Source organism: Peromyscus californicus, unplaced genomic scaffold (genome assembly GCF_007827085.1).
Source record: "Peromyscus californicus insignis strain IS unplaced genomic scaffold, ASM782708v3 Scaffold_11__1_contigs__length_118956290, whole genome shotgun sequence".
NCBI lineage: Eukaryota > Metazoa > Chordata > Mammalia > Rodentia > Cricetidae > Peromyscus > Peromyscus californicus.
Window position 1 is genome coordinate 52805869 of NW_026294402.1, and position 19243 is coordinate 52825111.

At 50.1% G+C, this 19243-nt stretch overlaps 1 long non-coding RNA gene across 1 annotated transcript; it reads left to right on the plus strand.

Moving 5' to 3' along the window:
* The first annotated feature begins 12197 nt into the window (after positions 1 to 12197).
* On the plus strand, positions 12198 to 15602 carry LOC128104258 (uncharacterized). The gene is made up of 2 exons (XR_008215930.1): positions 12198 to 14645; positions 15488 to 15602. It is a non-coding gene; the product is annotated as an uncharacterized LOC128104258 (long non-coding RNA).
* Positions 15603 to 19243: the final 3641 nt, after the last annotated feature.

Sequence of the window (19243 nt, forward strand, 5' to 3'; positions counted from 1 at the left end):
ACTTGGGAGAACCATGGCTTGGGAATCTTAAGTAAGTCCCTTACCAACTCTGATCTAGTGGCCACATTTGATCAATGAAAGATTATTCCAAATAGCTCCATTTGTTCTGACAGAGTCTCTGCTCCTTCTGGGGATGGCAAGGTTAATAAGAAAGATCTCAGAAGTTTCAACTTCTTTACTTGCTATCCAAGACGTTGCACTCTAAATTCTGCTCTACAGGCCTCCCCTAGGCTGTCTTCTCCAGGTGTGACCTTGGGAGCTGGAGGGCAAAAATTACCCCTGAGACTTAGAAACAAGGGAGGAAGGACCTGTCTTCCACGCCTCCATCCTTACCAAGAAACCTTTATTGACCCACTGAACTGTTTTTCAGGACTAATGCTCCCTTTATGTGCTTGGGGACATTAGATATCTATAATCTAGGCTTGCAATGCCTCGCCTGCCTGTGTCACCCTAGTTCCTGGCATGATGTCTGGATTCCTACAACAGTGACTGATTAGGCTGAAGACAAGCAAGTCTTGGCTCCATTGAAGCCTGGGACGTGGAGGGTTAAGCCTTCCCTCCCTCTTCCTTGCCCCCTGTAGTGTTGGCCTCAGCTGCTTAGAATCCCTGGGGTCCTGTAGGACCTTGCAGCCAGCCAGATGGGCAGCGGAGAGAAGTGGAAACAGGCCTTAGGGTACCTTTGGCTTGGAGGGGAGGCAGGTTTGAGGGAGGCTATGGGGTGGTTTTGAGGTGGGGAGGGGATTAACAGGACCCTGTTTTGCTGGCAGGGTGGGCTGGGGGGAGCGGGGAACAGGCGCTGCCTCAGGGTTTGGGGTGGGGAGATCAGGGCACAGGCCATGGTGCTCAGCACTCTGCTGGGAGCCCGCACTTGGCGTGAAACCCTAGCTGGAGTTGGCTCTGGTTCTTTTTTCTTTTTTCTTAATAAGGTCGAATCAGAGTGAGTCAGAAGAGCCAAGTTTCCTGTTGGGCTGTGTTTGAATAAACTCTGCTCTGAACAGAGCTTGGGCCTCTGCACAGGATCCCTGGACCAGGACTTTGGGCCCCGCCAGCCATCTCAGCTGAGGCCAGAGCCCTGGGGTCCACAGGATGGCTTCAGCCAGGGGCCTGGCCTAGCTGGCCGCTCCCCAGGGAAGCTGTAAGCTCTCTTGCAACCTCACAGTCTTGCCTCTGACCTGGGGAGGAGGGCAGATAAAACCTTTCTTGTGGCAGATTTGGGAAGCAGAACTGAGGGGATTATGAATAGTTTCCAGCACAAAGCCAGACATAGGGCCACTATTTTCTTCCTTTTGACTCGTGAGAGAAGGGAGGATCCTTTTAACTAGTGAAAGAAGGGAGGGGATTATCTCTGGACGGTGGCCCGCACCTCGTTTTCTATGTCCCTTTCTTGATTTTATCCATCTTCATCTCTCCTTGCCCAGGGAATGTTGTTGTCCATCTTTCTTAAGGACAGGGTCTCTCCCTGGCATAGAACATGCCGGTTAGGCTAGGCTGGCGGACCATGCAGCCTCGGGATCCTCCCATCTCATTTTGTGCAAAGCAGGGCCTATCCTCTCCCTTTCTCCAGTTTCCTGGAGCCCAGGAGGACAGTTTTTCTCACCTCTCCGCAGGCAGGGGGAGCACCTTACCTCAGAAGCGGGCAGTGTCTCTGCATCTCTAGGTTGAAGTCCGCAGCATGGGGATCTGAAGGAGACCTAGGCCGGATATGGAGATGCAGAGCACAGGTCAGATGTCAGCTTGGACCCACCAGGCTAGTCTGGGACACAGCCATCTTAAGGGGAGGCAGCTCCTTGCCCAGCCCGGACCCTACTTCTGTCCCCATCCATGATTTTAAAACATAGGTATGCGACTGAGTGACTGGGGCACACTGCCAGTTCCTGGCACTAGAAACTAGTCTCAAGGGACCTTTGGAGGGCCGGTGCAAGGCTAAAAGAGGTTTGTCTACTGTGTGCTCAGTCAGCTACATGTCGATGTTCCCACGGAGCACCATTATCCGGTGACCCTGAGCTGAAACTCCAGGATTTGGGGCTGAGGAGATGGCTCAGAAAAGTGTCTGCCTTGCAGTCATGAGGGCCTGGTTCAATTCCCAGAACCCATGTGAAAAGAACCGGGCACAATGTGATAGGGAGGAGGAGATGAGAGAATTCCTGGGGCTTCATGGCTTGCCAGCCTAACCTAACTGGCAAGTTCTAGGCCAAGAAGAGACCCTACCCCTAAAAAAGGTGGACAACATCTTTGGTCATCGAATACATGCACACATGTGTAGGCGCAGTGCACACACATGCTTCCCCACACACATGGGCACATCCACAAAGGAAGCTCTAGGTTCTGGAAAAATCCATGGAGAGATCATGCAAGCTGCAGCAGGCTTGCTCACCCGAGGGTTTAGGGAACAGAGAAGGGATAGGGGCCGTGAGATGTCCCACCGCTTTGTAGAAGAGGGAACCAGGGAGCCAAGTGTGTGTCAGGATTTTCTGTGGTTGCAGGCATGAGGGCAAGCCCTGAGAGCCCACTGTTCTCCGCCACTCCCACTGGCCTGCTAGGTCCCCTCTCCTCCTTGTCACTAGCTGCCCAGGGTAGGCAACTCAGGGAAGACCTCTGATGGACTCTGTCCCGAACTGGGACTCAGAGCTGGTGGCTGGGGACTGCGCTGCCCCATCTGCTGCCTTTGGAAAGCGGGCTGGAGGAAGTGCTGAGTGAGGAGGCCAGGCTATGCTGGCACAGGAAATGCTGATTCTGCAGGGAGAGGACCACCAAGTGACCACTGCCAGCTGGGCCCTGCGCCCACCCATCCCCCGCAGCCACATCTGGCGCAATGGTGGGGGAAGTGGGGGGGGGAACTTTGGTTGGTCCCCAGAGCCAAGGCAGTCATGAAGGGGGCCCAAGGAGGGGGCTGAGGCCCTTTGGTTTGGAAATGTCTCTTTAGGGCTGGAACTTTGGAGCAGCAGTGGGGGAGGTGAGGGCAGGGCCTTTTCAAGGGGAACCCACCCTCCCCTAGGAACCAAGAGAATTCTGTGATTCTGACCACTCCCCCTCAGTTTTCCATCCAAGCTCTCCTTGGACCCCTCCCGAGGGTTCTTGGAACCGGATAGTGTGAGCATCAAGGCCAGACTCGGTGGAGGCAGGAAGCCCTCTTGGTTGTCTTCATACTTCCCCCTTGAGACGTTCTCCCCTGGTGAACAAGGGCAGAATGGGAACATTCCTCACCTCTCACCCCACTCAGAACTGCAAAAAGGAGGCTGGTGAGGAGGGGGCGGGGGTCACTTCCAGGAAGCCTGTATCGGGGGGAGGGACTTGGTGTGATTGCTGGAGCCTGGGTGGGAGAGCCCCATCGGTCAAAATTCTAGGGATGGACATGAGCCAGCAAGGGTGGAATAAAAGAGGCAGGAGAGCTCCCTGTCCAAAGGAGAGCTGGCCAAAATCAAACAAGATGCCAGGCAGAACTCTTGGGGACGCAGAGAAAGTAAGGCTGGTGCGCTCTGTCTGTCTGTCTGTCTGTCTGTCTCTCTCCCCTCCCTTTGATTTTTGTCTCCGTGTCTTTAACTGTCCCTCCGATCTCTCTGGGTTTCTTCATCTTTAAGCGTTCATCTCCAGACTCACCCGTTCACTTGCTAGTGGTCTCTTCGCGTCCTTGTCTTGCAATCTCCGTCCTCTTCCACTTGTTTACGTCACCTCCCTCTCTTCCTCCGTGTGCCCATGGTTGTTCCCAGCACCTCCCTCTCTTCCTCTGTGTGCCCATGTTTCCCCCATCACTTCCCTCTCTCTGCCTCCGTGTGCCCATGTTTCCCCCATCACTTCCCTCTCTTCCTCCGTGTGCCCATGTTTCCCCCATCACCTCCCTCTCTTCCTCCGTGTGCCCATGTTTCCCCCATCACCTCCCTCTCTTCCTCCGTGTGCCCATGTTTCCCCCATCACCTCCCTCTCTTCTTCCGTGTGCCCATGTTTCCCCCATCACTTCCCTCTCTCTGCCTCTGTGTGCCCATGGTTGTTCCCACCACCTCCCTCTCTTCCTCTGTGTGCCCATGTTTTCCCCATCACTTCCCTCTCACTGCCTCCGTGTGCCCATGTTTCCCCCATCACTTCCCTCTCGCTGCCTCTGTGTGCCCATGTTTCCCCCATCACCTCCCTCTCTTCCTCCGTGTGCCCATGTTTTCCCCATCACTTCCCTCTCACTGCCTCCGTGTGCCCATGTTTCCCCCATCACCTCCCTCTCGCTGCCTCTGTGTGCCCATGTTTCTCCCACATCTTCCTTCATCCACTCGTTCAGTATGTTCCCTGGGTGGCTGCCCAGTGCCAGGTCTTTGTGCTGGCCATAGGAGTTAAAGAGACAGGGCAGGACTGTCAGGTCCCCAAAAGAGCCCCAGTCTAGTGAGAGTGACATTGGCCCCAGGGAGAGGTAAAGATGGGCGTCACACCGGCTCTCGGTGACCTTTGAATGTATATGAATCTCTCTCTCTCTCTCTCTCTCTCTCTCTCTCTCTCTCTCTCTCTCTCTCTCTCTCGTGTGTTTATGTGTGTGTGTACACAAACACACACCCGCGCACATGTAGAGCAGTTGACATTGAGTGTCTGCATCAGTCACTTCCATCTTAGTGTTTTACTTACATTTATTTATTTAATGCGTGTGTGTCACGGTATGTTGGTGGAGGTCAGAGGACATCTTGCGGGCATCAGTTCTCTCCTTCCATTACGTGGGCCTCGGGAATCGAAGCCTCAGGTCGTCGGGCCCAGCAGTGGGCACCTTCCTTCACCCACGGAGTCATCTCACTGCCCTACTTCACTTTTTAAGACACAGTCTCTCCCTAAACTTGGAGCCCATCGATTGGCTAGACTCAGACTGTGCAGCAAGCACCTTTACTGAACCATCTCCCCAGCCCCTTCCCCTTCAGTCCTTTTTTAAATTAGATTTTTATTTCTGATCACAACCATTAATTATAGGAAATTTACAATTCCTAGTAAGAAGTAAGGAAAACAAAACACCCCCAAGTCACCTCTGGACATGATAATAGCCACTGCTCTAGGCCCATCCTCCCATCACTCCAGCAGTCATCCAGGCCATAACGCTAGTTCCCAGCCTGTGCAGTACCAGCTGAGTCTCCGTGTCTCTGTCAGGACATCACTGGGACTCAGGGCCGCCTCTGTGAAGGGGAAGCTGGGCCTTTGTTCACCCTGATGCCCTCTGTTGGGAGTCGGAGGACAGCTCAGGGCAGCCTTAGCTCAGTCATCAGAACCAGATCCTGAGCCTGCAGGCTGATGCCAAGAGGACCGCTGTCAGCCCATGGCTCCCCCTGAGCTGTGGGTGGAGGAAGGGAGTGAGGTAAGGCAGGGGTCTGCTTTGTTTCTTTTTTTCTGTCGGCATAAAAAACAAAGACCTTCATCATGGCATTTCCATACATACATCATTGAACTTTGCTCATAATTACCGGTCCCCAACCCTGACCCCGATACACACACACACACACACACACACACACACACACACACACACACACACACACACTGGCTTTCTCCACTCACATAGGCTCCCTTCTGCTTCCATGACCCCTCTGGGAATGTGAGAGGAAACCTTAGTCTTTCTTTGCCCGCTCCACTAACCTCTCTTGTTCTCCCTACCCTCTTCCCTGTGGACCTCTGCCTCCCTGTTCACATCTCCCTTTATGTTCATGCCATATGCGTATACGACAGGATTCCTCACTGAACTCGGAGCTAGCCGTTTGCCTAAACTGGCTGGTCAGCAAGCCCAGTATCCTCCCCTCTGTATCCCCAGTGCTGATACAGGCATACACGGCCACGGTTGGCTTTTTCATGTGAGTTCTGGGGGATCAAACTTGGGTCCCCACACTTGCACCGTTAGGTGCAATAGCCTCTGATTCTCGGTCCTCACACTTTCGGATTATTTCCCTGGTCCTCAGCTAGCAGCTTCTAAGGAGATGGTCCAAGTTGTTCTTGGCACCTGGGTAGATCTCTAACTAGTTTCCTCAGATGAGTTTTTCTTTTTAAAGATAACATTCACTTCTTGCTAATTTTAATTTTTTTTTATTATTTTATATTATGAGTGTTTTGCCTGCAAGTATGTAAGTGCACCACATGCATGGTGCCTGAGGAGGCCAGAAGAGGGTGTTGGATCTCCTGGAACTGGAGTTATAGCTGGTTGTGAGCTCTTATGTGGGTGCTGGGAATCAAACCTGGGTCCTCTGGACCAGCAGTCAGTGCTCTTAACCATTGAGCCATCTCTCCAGCCACTAGATGAGATGTTTGGTTTGGTTGGTTTTTTTAATTTTTGTTTTTGAAATGGAGTGTTGTAACATATAGCCCTCCTCCATTAGCCTCCGAGGTACGGGAATTATAGGTGTGCACTACAATACCTGGCTTAGATTTTTTTTTTCTCTATACACATGAGCAGACACAGTATCTCTGGGAATTGCAATTGGGTTAATTTGTAGATTAATTTAGTGCTAATTGGCTTCTTCGAAACAGTATTTCCACCCAAGAGCACAATGTACCTCCCATTATTGAGGTTTTCTTTTTTGTGGTTATTTGGTGAGGTGTTTTGTAGATGAATGTTTGTGCTTAGGCTTTCCCTCATGAAACGCAGTTTCTTTACAGCTCCAAAGGAACCCTGCCTAATAGGAGCCACTGCCTCTGGTCATCCCCTTCTATGGGGCTACACCTGGTAACTAATTTCACAGATTATGGTGGAAGTGTTGAGATTTTGCTTCTGAGGTTAAATTCCAAAGGCTCTCAGGCCCTCCCTTCAGCCCACTCATTTGACTGACCTGATGACCATGTTGTGTGGGCTGCCTTACAAAAAACCCGTGTGGCTAGGAACCAAGGTGACCTCCAGCCAATGACTAGTGAGGCACTGGGCAATAAATCCACGGCAGTGCACATGGGAGCTAGTTCTCTTCCCGCTGGGTTTCTAGATGACAGCTGGGCCTTGACTGACACTTTGGATATAGTCTTGTGAAAGATACTGAGACACAGGCCTAGCTGTGGTTCCCTAACTCAGGGAGATCATTGGTGTTGGGGTTTTAAACTGCTCAGTTTTGAGGTAACTTGTTAGACAGCGATGGATAACTCACAGCCCTTCTTATTCCATGTTTTCTGACAAGTTGTAGAAACTGAAAAGCTAGTAGCCATCCTAAAGCTTTGTCATACTGACCACTTTACTCAACTCTGCTCCTTTTATTACTTTGCGTTAATTTTCTTGTTTTTCTAGAAAGGCAGATTTGAGGATAGAGAAGAAAAACAAAACCAGTTTCTCTGAGTGCACTCTCACAACACAGAAATGTGAGCACCAAGGGAGACAGCCGGTCGGCAGCGAGGCCCGCGGTCCTCTAGTTCCGATGCTCTCCACCTGGAGGTAGTGTTGGTGCCCACCAGCGGAGGTCTCAGTTGCATGAGACTGTCTCCTGCTTCAAACACCAGCTGAAAGACCAGAGCTCTGGAACGTCTCCCCATCCAGGCTCTACAGCAGGTCTCCCACGATTCATTCTCAGACCACCCTCTAGGAACTTCCACATGGTCAGCCAGCTGGAAGCCCTCCAAAACCAGTATTTGGGGAGGGGGGTTCATGGAAGTTTAATTATGTAGATATGACCATCAACTGGAAGCCCTCCAAAACCAGTATTTGGGGAGGGGGTTCATGGAAGTTTAATTATGTAGATATGACCATCAGCAATCAACTCAACCTTCAGCTTCTCTCCAGGAGATTGGCAGGCGGAGGTGAAAATCAACGTCCATCATGCTTGGTTCTTCCCAGTGATCAGTTCTCATCCTGAAGCTTCCTAAGGGCCCAACCACCAGCAACCCATTATCACACCAAAAACATATCACTTGGGAAATCCTGGGGGTCTTAGGGGTTCTGAGGCAGGAAACATGGAGGGTGACCAAGTAGATATTTCACAGTATCACAGCAGCCATATTTACAGATAATTGCTCCCCAGTCTTTTCATTTATGTCCTAATTGCATTAAGTAGGACCTTCTGAACAGTATGTACATAATTACATAACAAGATGACTGAAAGCATCTTGCATTTAACTGGAACCCTTCCTGGTTCTCATTCTGTTGGTGTTAGCCATCAGTTTGAAATTTATTGTATTCGTCTGTGTGTATATGTGTGTGTGCAATAGGTGTGCATGCACATGTCTGTGTGTATGTGGAGGCAGAGATCTGTCTATATTTAGTGTCTTCCTTGGTCACTCTCCACCTTATTTTTTGTTAAGATTTATGTATGTTTATTTCATATGTTTGAGTGTTTTGCTAACGTGTATGTCTGTGCACTGTGTACATGCAGTGCCTCTGGGGGCCAGAAGAGGGTGTCAGAGGCCCTGGTACTGGAGTTACAGTTGTAAGCCACCAGGTGGGTGCTGGGAATTGAATCCTGGTCCTCTGCAAGAGCAGCCAGTGCTTTTAACTGCCATCTCTACTTTTTCCTTCTTCTTCCTTTTTTGAGACAGGGTCTCATGATACAGCTCTCCCTAGACCAGGCTGGCCTTGAACTCACAGAGATCCACGGAATCAACGGCGTGTGCCACTACTCCCAGCTTTCCACCTTATTTTTTAAGAGAAGATCTCTTACTGAACTTGGAGCTCACAAATTTGGCCAGGTTGGCCAGCCAGCAAGTCCCGGGGCTCCTCCTCTCTCTGTGTCCTCCAGGTTGGGATTGCAGGCTCACACTGCCATGGCTGGCTTCTTTGTATGAGTTCTAGCAGATCAATCTCATATCCTCACACTTGCATGGTAAGCTCTTCACTGACAGAGATGTCTCCCCACCAGAGATTTATTATAGTTCACATTTCGTGAGATAAGTATATTTTGACTGAACGAGTAGAAATAGTTAAGTTTACCAAACTTTTACTCAGCATGAGAGATCGTCTTTTCTCTTTTGACCTATGGCAGAGATAAATCAGTTTTCCGAAGTCCCCTATGGAAACATTGTGCTTCGCAGCAATGCTTGCTGAGTGTATTTTTTCCATGTATTGTTGGATATAGGTTGAACTTAATCTGATTGTGTTCTTACTAGAACTTGGCATCCCAGTGAATGAGACTTGGTGTATGAGATTGATGTATGACTCATTCATTCACTCTGTGCTGTGTGCCATTTATTAGGTTTTAGTATCAGGCTTATTCCAACACTATAGAAAGAACCAACCAATCTTTGGGGCAGGGTTCTGTCAAGAAACACCCACCAACAACAGTTTAACTGACGAGACCTTAACAAAGGAGCAGGCTATACTAGTGCCTTTCAGGATAAGGGAGCAGAGAAGAGATGGCAAGACACTTGGAGACCATCAACAGTGGGACACGTCACAGTGCCTAAGCCTTTAGGGACCAGGGAAGGGGCCAATGGGACTGGAGTCCAGGAAGCGCTAACTGCAAGCTTGGGGTTCAAGGAAGGGCCGATGCTGTGACGGGACAAAGCTGTTGACTGCCCAGGAGACAGGACACCCAAGCAGGCAGGCAGAACACAGCACACCTCCTCTCCTCCCACATCAAACCCATCCGAAGCTAAGGAACCAGGGCCCCAGGGGACAGATGCGATTCACACGTGTCAGCCTCCTGTGGTGCAGGGCTGGTGGCAAAGGATGTGTGGCTCAGGTGTGGATCTGACCCCTTGACAAACTCATGTGTTCAGCAGGTTTGTAACATTTATCTCCAGATCTTTTTTATTTTATTTTATTTTTTTGGTTTTTTTTTTTTTTGGTTTTTCGAGACAGGGTTTCTCTGTGTAGCTTTGCGCCTTTCCTGGAACTCACTTGATAGCCCAGGCTGGCCTCGAACTCACAGAGATCCGCCTGGCTCTGCCTCCCAAGTGCTGGGATTAAAGGCGTGCGCCACCACCGCCCGGCATCTCCAGATCTTTTATATAGTCATTTCCCACCGGATTGTTTTTGTTACTATGGTTTTAGTTATTTGGATTCTTGCTTGTTAACTAAGAACGAAGCTGTATTTTCTCCCCATTAAAGACAGAACTATTCATGACATAGACTTTACACTCTGGCATGTAGGAAAGTCCTGCTTTGTTGTTTTTATTCATCAATACACCTGGCAAATTGTTAGCATTTTACATCCCAACAGTAAACCCTCAAAATTCTGCGCAGAAGGGCTATCGGAGTGCCCTGCCCTGAGCACTGGTCCTCTTGCCTGAAGTGTAAAAGCAGATTTTAGAGTCAGCTTAGTCTGGAGGACTGTTCTCTACACTGGCAATTTAGTAACATGTGGGCTGGGGTTTAAAAACCCCCGAGAAAGCCTCAGTGGAGAATTTGGTCTTGTTTTGCTTCATTTAGCATTTCCCAAATTCATTCTGTGGAATCTCTCTCCCAACTATACATTTTAAGAAATGTTGTAGAACCAGGCATGGTGGGGAACGCCTTTAATCCCAGCACTTGGGAAGCAGAGAGGTAGATGCATTTCCATGAGTCTGAGGCCAACCTGGTTTACTTATTGAATTTCAGGCCAACCAGGGCTACAGGGTAAGAGAGCCTGCTGCCTCCACCTTCCCCCCTCAACCCCCAAAAAAGAAAAGAAATGTTGTAGATGTTTTCCCTATGTTACCTGCTACATGGGTGCTGACGGAATTATTTCTTTGCCATTGAAATTAGAAGAGATTTTTCTGGTAAGTTCTTTCTCCCCTTCCTCTTCCTTCTCCTTTTTGTAGAGTCAAACTCACTGTGTAGACTAGGCTGGCCTCCAACTTGCAGCAATCCTCCTGCCTCTGCTTTCTGAGCGCTGGGATTATAAGCAAGGGCCACTGCGCCCAGCTATTGTTCGTGTCCTTTGATCAGTTTGGTTTGGAAGACAAGGAACTTTTCAATGCTCAGGCTCTAGCTTTTTCCATCAGCTCAGGAATGTTATTTTTTCTCTGGTCTTCCTGGTTCTCGCTTTGTTTATCAGATTTTTCTCTTCGCTTTTTATCCCTTTGGGCTTCTCTTTTGTTTTCTCAGCGAATTTCTCATATCGGTGCTCCACATTCTCAGATTCAATTTTCTGCCCTTTCCGTTCTGCTCCTTGCAATCGTGATGGAGTTTTAAATCCCCCAGCTGCCTTTGCAGCTTCATGGCAGGCTCCTGCTGGCCCTCCCCGTGCCTGTCTCTGGTTTTACCTGCCTTTCAGCCGGCAGCCTCCTTTCTCTTCTGGAATGCAACACTCAGTCCTCAGTCACAGAACGGCCTGAGCAGACGCCATCTGAAAGGTCTTATATTTTCGTGATAAATCATTTGAAATTGTTTTCCTTTGCCTGTTGGTCCCCCATTAGTTGGCAGGGGTCTTCTGCTCCACCCAGACAGAGATGGTGGATAGGCAAGGAGAGTCTCCTCCCCTCTGTCCTTCTCTGGTGGGCAAGTCCAGTGTCTGTGAGCTGGGCACCAGTTGAGGGACTTACACCTCCAAGCCCTGAGAGCCTCAGGCCAGCAGCTCCAGGCTTTGGGAGTCAGAGCCCCCCCTCTGGCTACACAAGTTGGAGGCTAATTTAACTGCTAGCAACTATCGGAATGTTGACTGCAATATCTGGGTAGACCCTGCTAGTGTTACAGCTCCCGGTGGGCCTTGGGTGTTGGGACCCTTGGCTCCCACCACCTCCAATGGAGTTTTCAGGTCTACAGCATTGGGATCTTTGGCCCTTAAGGCTTGGGCAGCTCCTGGGAACTCTTCCGGTGACGGGAGTGTACATCATCTTACCTCTGACCCTTCCCAGCTGTCTCTCTCTCTCTCTCTCTTACAGCTTGGTTCTTTGCCTCTCCTGTTTTCTCTCAGAATTAAATAAAAGTATTTGTTGTATGGGGGCAGGAGCAGGGGCACCCACAGAGTGTGAAGGGGGCAGGAGCAGGGGCACCCACAGAGTGTGGAGGGGGCAGGAGCAGGGGCACCCACGGAGTGTGGAGGTCCGAGGACAAGTGATTGGAGTCAGTGCTCTCCTTCCTTCTGCCCTGTAAACCCGGACTGAACTCAACTCAGGTTGGCGGACTTGGTAGCGAGCACCTTTACCCACTGAGTCCTATTGCCAGCCCTCTCTTCCCTTCTCTGTGCTTCTGTGACCCCTTATCTCTTCTGCCTTCCTGGGCCCACCATGTCTACCATTTTAACACTGCTGTTGCGCGGGCAGCCACTGCCACCCCCACTGCCACCCCCACTGCTCACGGCTGCTGTCGTGTCCCGTTCCCCCCGCCCCCCGCAGCAGAAGAGCACTGCTATGTCTCTTCTTTGTGTTCTTGTCTCTTCTTTGTGTTCTGGCTCAGCCTGCTCTCCCAGTGATAAAGACAAAAATAAGCAAGGCAAAAACAAACAACAACAACAACAACAACAAAACGCTCGAGGAAAGCCTTTTAATGGGCATAATGTTGCAACTTTGGGGTGGCATGGGAAGCTGTCGACAGCTGACTTGAAAGCTAAACCGAGGGGCTGGAGAAATGGTTCTTGATTAATAAGATGGGCTGCTCTTCCTGAAGCGTTTGGTTCCCAGCACTCACATCAGGAGGTTCCCATCTGCCTGAATTCTAGCTGCAGGGGACCTGACACCCTCTTCTGGTCTCAGCTAGCACCTGCACACATATGCGCATGCACTCATGGACACACACACACACAAATAAACAATAGATAAAAATTTAAAATGAACTGAACAAGAACTAGCAAGAAGGAGAGTGTGGCAATGATTTTTGTACCAATCATGGCACAGCTCTTCATGGAAATACAGGATTGTAAAGTGCACCAATCACAAGCCTTCTTGCTGGACCTCCGGGGAAGGTGTACTCCCTCTAGCTTAGGTGAATATGGCTAGAGGGCCATTTAGAGTTCACAGACCTTCGTCTTAAAGTTCTGCCTTTCAAAGCCTATAGAGACTGTCTGGAGTGGTCATGACTGGAGCATGTCTTCAGTGGTCCTTGCAGCTGTTAGAGCAACCTCAGAGTGATTGTAAATGCCCCAAGCTGCCAGGCTGCCTTTATGGTAGTCTGGCTGGTTGCCAGTAAAGCTGCTTGACTGACAGCTCCCCATTCAAGGCTACCAGGCGTAATGGAAGGCCCTGTCAAATGTCTGCTCTTGACTGTTTTAGCCATTCTTAAAAAGCTTAAAAGTGTGTTGCAATAAAGACTTAATGGAAATCCAAAACAGACCTAACAATTCTAATAGTATTTCACAGTACTTGACAGTATTCAACTAACTCCCTGACCAAGAGGAGAGGTGGGTCCCTTTGGTCTGCCTCACTTTGAAAGACACACCTATCTCCTTTCATGATAAGAATCTTTTCAAAGGCTCCCAGCATTTGTGTATGTGTGTGTGTGTGTGTGTGTGTTTATATGTGCAGGTGTATGCTTGCTCTTCTATACAATCCTCCTTTAAAGATAAGCACTTATAACATTCTATGATTTTTTTTTCAGGGATGGAGAGATAGCTCAGAGGACTCAGGTTCAGTTCCCAGCACCCACCTGGCATGGACGTAACTGTCTGCAACTTCAGTTCCAGAGGATCCAATGCAACACACACACACACACACACACACACACACACACACTGAAAATAAAAAAGTCTTTTAAAAATGTTTACAATTTCCCCCCAAAGTGCAGGGACTGTGCAAAACTAGGAAGCGGGGGCGGCTGTTGAAGTTTGGGAAAGAGAGCTCTGCAGAATCCCATCCATCTAGTGCTTTTTCCAGCTGTCCTGTTGTATTTTAAACTAAAGGACCGGTGACAGAACCACATAGCACCAGATGGCTGTGACATACAAGACATATGTCTTTAGCTCCTCACCAGCACTGACCTGTGGGGTGTGTGTGTGTGTGTGTGTGTGTGTGTGTGTGTGTGTGTGTGTATGTGAACATACCCCTGTTTTCCTTCACTTCATGTAAGGACTTCCAAGTGCCATCACCAGCTTAGGGCTTAAGCTTGGAATTAAGGGTGGAAGGTGGTAGGGGCCAGCTCAGCAAGGCATCTTACCTGTTAGCAGGGCCAGTTCCGTGTGCCCAGTGTCCCAAGTTGCCAGGCTACAGTCCCTCTAGAATTGTGCTCTCTCTTCCAGGGAAGGAGGAACATGGTATCTGGAAGGAACCCATCTCAGGAGTGGTCTAGAGTGGTCATGTCTGGAGCATGTCTTCAGCCATGGTTACAGTGATATATCAGCCATGTGGGTCCTCACTCTCAGACTTCCCAGTCAGCTCCTTCAAAACACTGAGCTCAGTCCCAAGAGATACCGCCAGATGATGTGGTCTCAGCAAGCACAGTGTTCCACCACCTGGCTCCTACCTCAGGGACAGTAAATTCTACCAGGGTCTCACCTATGACTCATGACACAGTTCTTCTGTCTCAGAAACAGGAACCATGCCTCCATCCTAGAGGACAATGGAAAGCATGCTCCAGTCCAGACCTTGCCCATCTTGGTAGCGTCTTCACAGTCCTGGCATGGGAATGCTCACCCCTGGCTTCCAAGCCCACTGGCTCCCCCTGCTGGTGCAGGCTTCTCACCAGCAGCAGTGAGGTCTAGAGGAGGGGGTCTCTGCAGATCTGGAGAGGGCTTTGTGGGACTGGACTGTGGCATGAGGAATGTCTCTGTGCTGGACTTTTCCTCCTGTTCCAGAACTGCAGCTGGGACCCGAAGCTGAGTGCCGAAGCTGCAAAACAAACAAACCCTGAGGCGCCATGCCCTGGGCATTCAGAGGTACCTGTGGGCTACTAGAGGGTCCCTAGTATCACTTCTGAAAGGACAAGGACGGGAGCAGGCCTGGGAAGCAGCCCAACAGTATTTTACAGTACTTAATAGGATTTAGCATTTAGTTAACAGTATTTAGTATTTACACATGGAGAGTGCAGAACAGGGCTCGGGCAGTGGCCGCTTGCTCCCCTTGCTATGTAAGTAGGACTGGGTCCCTGTAGTCACAGAGCATTTCCTATAGGGAGGGACATGTTCCTCGTTCCCTGGGTGGGGCTGCTAAATTAGGGACTTGGTGCTAGACCTCTGAGCTTGCTGAGCAGGAGTCAGAGGAAACAGGGGACTGATGACCAGGGGAAAGAGAGTGCTTTGTGAAGTAGTTGACTGGAGTCACTGGTGTCCTCACCTCTCTCATGGGCTCTACATGAAAGTCACAAGTCACAGAGAGCATGAAGGGAAACAGCCAGAGAAACAGGGACCCTCTACTCAAAACAAGACAGCCATATGGCTCTGTTTCCTCCCCAGTCTCAGAGAAGCCTAGAAGGAGAGGAAGGATGGTCTAGATCAGAATTCCGTGGCTTTGGGCTGTGCAGCTGGGGTGGGGGTTAACCAGCTCCAGTGTGAGCAAGGGTACAGGTGGTAGTTTGAATAAGAATGGCTCATGTATTTGATTACTTAGTCATCAGGGAGTGGTACTATTTGAGGAGGATTAGAAGGATTAGGAGGTGTGGCCTTATTGGAGGAAATGTGTCACTGGGGGGTGGGCTTTGAGGGTTCAAAAGCCCACACTAAGCCAGTCTCTCTCTCTCTCTCTCTCTCTCTCTCTCTCTCTCTCTCTCTCTCTGCCTTAGGATCTAGCTATTGCTCTAGCATCATGCACACTGCCACGTTCCCCACCATGATGATAATGAACTGAACCGCTGAAACTGTAAGCCAGCCCTTAATTAAATGCTTTCTTTTATAAGAGTTGCCTTGGTCGTGGTGTCTCTTCACAGCAATGGAACAGTGACTGAGACAGTGTGGGTGACGATGGTGGGAGAAGAGGTTTGGGGAGTGAGAGGGGACTCCTGCAACAGCCGAAGGTGACAACAGAGTTGTAGGATGCAGCCTCAATGTCAGATGTCACCCGGATCCCCATCACCCAGCAAGAAAGACGAAGGGAACTGAGCATATCCTGCTGGCTTCTTAATTTTTCTCCTTGCTGCTTTTCTTCACAGACTGGGTTAGTCCATGGCCACCGGCTGTTTCCAGTAACTTTAGGTCCTGTCAAGGGGAAGAAGTGCCTCTCTGGGACCACCTCTTGGTGGAGTCTGGGCCAGATGCACGGACCCGGGTGAGCAGAGCAGCCCAGGCAGCAACCTCAACTGAGAGAGAGAGAGAAGAGCCCTGCACAGGAGCCGTGTTAGCCAGCTATGGCTGGTACTCCCAGCAGAATTCTGGCAATGTGACACTGTGGCCTTCTGCAGACATGTGACACTGTCCACCCCACCTATCTTGCAGGGCCTGGGACAAAACTCCACCCTTCACCTTTTGTAAAGCCCACGGCCAAGGCAACATGATCATAATAATAGCCCCACTTATGGTAGAACTACTGTGTGGCTGTTATTTCACTCTTGTGGCAACCACATGCTTCCTGATCTTTACAGATGAGGACACAGGTAATCACGTAGCTAGTGGTGGGCAGGGAGGTCCCTGTGTCTGTCTGGCTCCTTGTCCATATGTTCTGTCAGGACTGACAGTCTGGCCAGGGTTTGGCTTTCCTGGAAGAAGCGGAAAGGTGCCTGGACCAGGATACAGTTCTGCTGTTTGAGTTTGCAGCCTGAGGCCTGAGTCTGTCACACTGCTCACTGTGCCCCCCAGAAGTCTCCAGAAGGCAATTTTGAGCCTGAGGAGTTGATAGGTGTAAGTGGACCTTAATCCCGGTGCCTTTGGGAACAAAGTGTTCCCACGTTCTCTTCCCATTCCTCACCCCCTTTCTGTCCTCTCCCTATCCTAGGCATCTTCAGCTTGCAGTCTTTCACCCCACGGTTGAAGTAGGCTGCAGGCAACATTGTCGTCAGCAGAGGGCGCCAAAGCCTCTTCACACACCAGAGCCCAAGCCTGGCCCAGGATGGGAGGGCAGGACCCAAGCTAAGGCTCTGTGTTTCAGGCATTCCTGCTAGAGCTCTGTGTTCCATGGACCTAGGCCTCCATGCCTCAGGCTTCTATCACCCAACGGGACAGTGTACCTGCACAGAGCCAGCCAATATGTGTGTATTCTTGCATGTACATGGCTGCCTGGGCCTGTGTGTTTGTGCACTTGTGTCTCTGTGAGTCCACACAGCGTGTGTATCAGAGGCCTCATTTGTATCCATTCTGGTATGCTTCAGGTTGAGTCTGCATGTGCAGTTTTGAATAGCTGGATGTACCTGACCTCTGTGTTGGTGAGCATCTGGGAATGCTTGTGTGTGAATTGGCATGGTAAGAGTTTGTATGTTGCATGTATCAACTATCTATCTCTGAGCTTGCTTGGCTTCAAATGTGTGTGGATGGTGGGGATGGGGATGGGGTATCTGGTTCCCCAGGAAGCACGTATGACAGCTACGTAGCATCAGAGAGTAAAGTCAGGGACAGAAACTATGCATATAACTGATCTGAGACCTCAATGAAACCACTATTAGACAGCCTAATTCTAGATTCTATTCTGTTGTGGGGCAGGCATAAATTGCTTTCCTCTGAAGTCTTTTTTTTTTTTTTTTTTTTGGTTTTTCGAGACAGGGTTTCTCTGTGTAGCTTTGCACCTCTCCTGGAACTCACTTGGTAGCCCAGGCTGGCCTCGAACTCACAGAGATCCGCCTGGCTCTGCCTCCCAAGTGCTGGGATTAAAGGCGTGCGCCACCACCGCCCGGCCATAAATTGCTTTCCATAAAGGCAAGTGAACAAATAGCTGTTCATCCCTGCCCCAAGCCAGGCCTCGGCTAGAAGCCCTGTATCTATTATCGTGATCGGCCATCCGAACAGTCTTACGAGCGATGCGAGGTTAGCCCCATCGTATAGATGAAGACAAGAGGACTCAGAGATCTGGCAGCTTACCTAAGGATGAACAGCTAGGAAGTGGCAAAGCCAAAGCTCAAGCTCTAGTCTCTGGTTGCGAAGTCCATGCTGGTTCCACACTCCCGAAGGCTGCCCCTTCAAGCTGTACTTTCTCCGCCCCAGCAAAGATGGGCCAGAGTTCAGCTCAGAGCAGCATTCCAGGAGCAGCAGCTGCTCATGGCGAGAATGACTGAGCTGAGAAATTAATGTTGATGGACAGTTCTTAGGAGTGAAAGACTAAGGGACTATATTTAGCTGTTTGCTGCGGGCTAGTTAGCTGCAAGGGGGGGGGGAGGGAGGTAGGAAAAGAGAGAGGAAGGGAGGAAGGAAGGGAGGGGAGGGAGGGAGAGGAGATTAGATAGATGGGTAGATAGATAGATAGATAGTGAGACCCAGTTGTCTTCTGCCTTGCTGAGTGGATAAGGCCCTAGCTCTCAGAGTTCTGTCTCTGCCTCGTGGAACAATAATGGACAGGGACCATCTGATGAGGGACATACCTGATCATGTCGCCAGGCTAGTCTGAGGGTCTCCTCTTCACATGTCTGACATTGGTCTATGATCCATTCTGAATGTGGAGGCCAACACTTAGTACAGCTAAGTCCCAAGGAATGATTTCTCAGCACTACAAGTCTATCCTCAAGGGGACTCAGGGTTGGATTTGTCCCTCTGATTACCTTACCTCAGTTTCCCCTCCCTGTGGGCCAGGATATCCTTCTCTTATGAACTGGGGCATGTTGGCCCAATCAGGCACTTGCCTAGGGAACAGAGTCGAGGGAGCCTTCTCTCCCACTGAGTCTTGGTCCCCCCAACTCTCTCTCGCTTTTCTCCTCTCCGGACTTCGTCTCTCCTCCGTAACTTGGGGAGCTGGTCCCTCACTCTCTTTTCAAGCTGTCACATCTCTTCCCTCCACATTCCATCTGTTGAAGACTTGAAGGAAAAGGCCGACAACCTGGGCAGTGGTTCTGGAGGACCCGAAATCCTTAGCAAACGTTTTTCTCGAGCGTTTCCCTCCACCCCTAACCTGGGTCTCCCTGGCCCCTCTTCTTGTCACAGGGGATTTCAGTCCAGAGGGCAGCTGTGGGGGTGTGACAGTTACAGGGAAGGGGTAGTGTCTAGCGAAATACAGAGGAGTATGGAGGTATGTGAGACCTGGCCTGTGCTCTGGCTCTTAAGAGAGAGGGCCAGGGGAAGGGCTGCATAACTTTTTGAGGGTCATTTACATAGTACCCATTCAGTAAATTTGTGAGGGCTTTTTGAGCGTGCTCCCTTGGCTGAATCAAGCCCAGGTAGGCTAATGGCTTCCAGTTGTTCCTCCTCCTCTATGTTTTCTCTAGAATCTCTTCTGCATTGGGTTGAAAGCATTAATAATAGAGTCAGTGTCACCAATAATGCATCAGTGTGTGTGTGTGTGTGTGTGTGTGTGTGTGTGTGTGTGAGAGAGAGAGAGAGAGAGAGAGAGAGAGAGAGAGAGAGAGAGAGATTAAATGAGAATGGCCCCATAGGTTCAAATATTTGAATGTTTGGTCCCCAGTTAG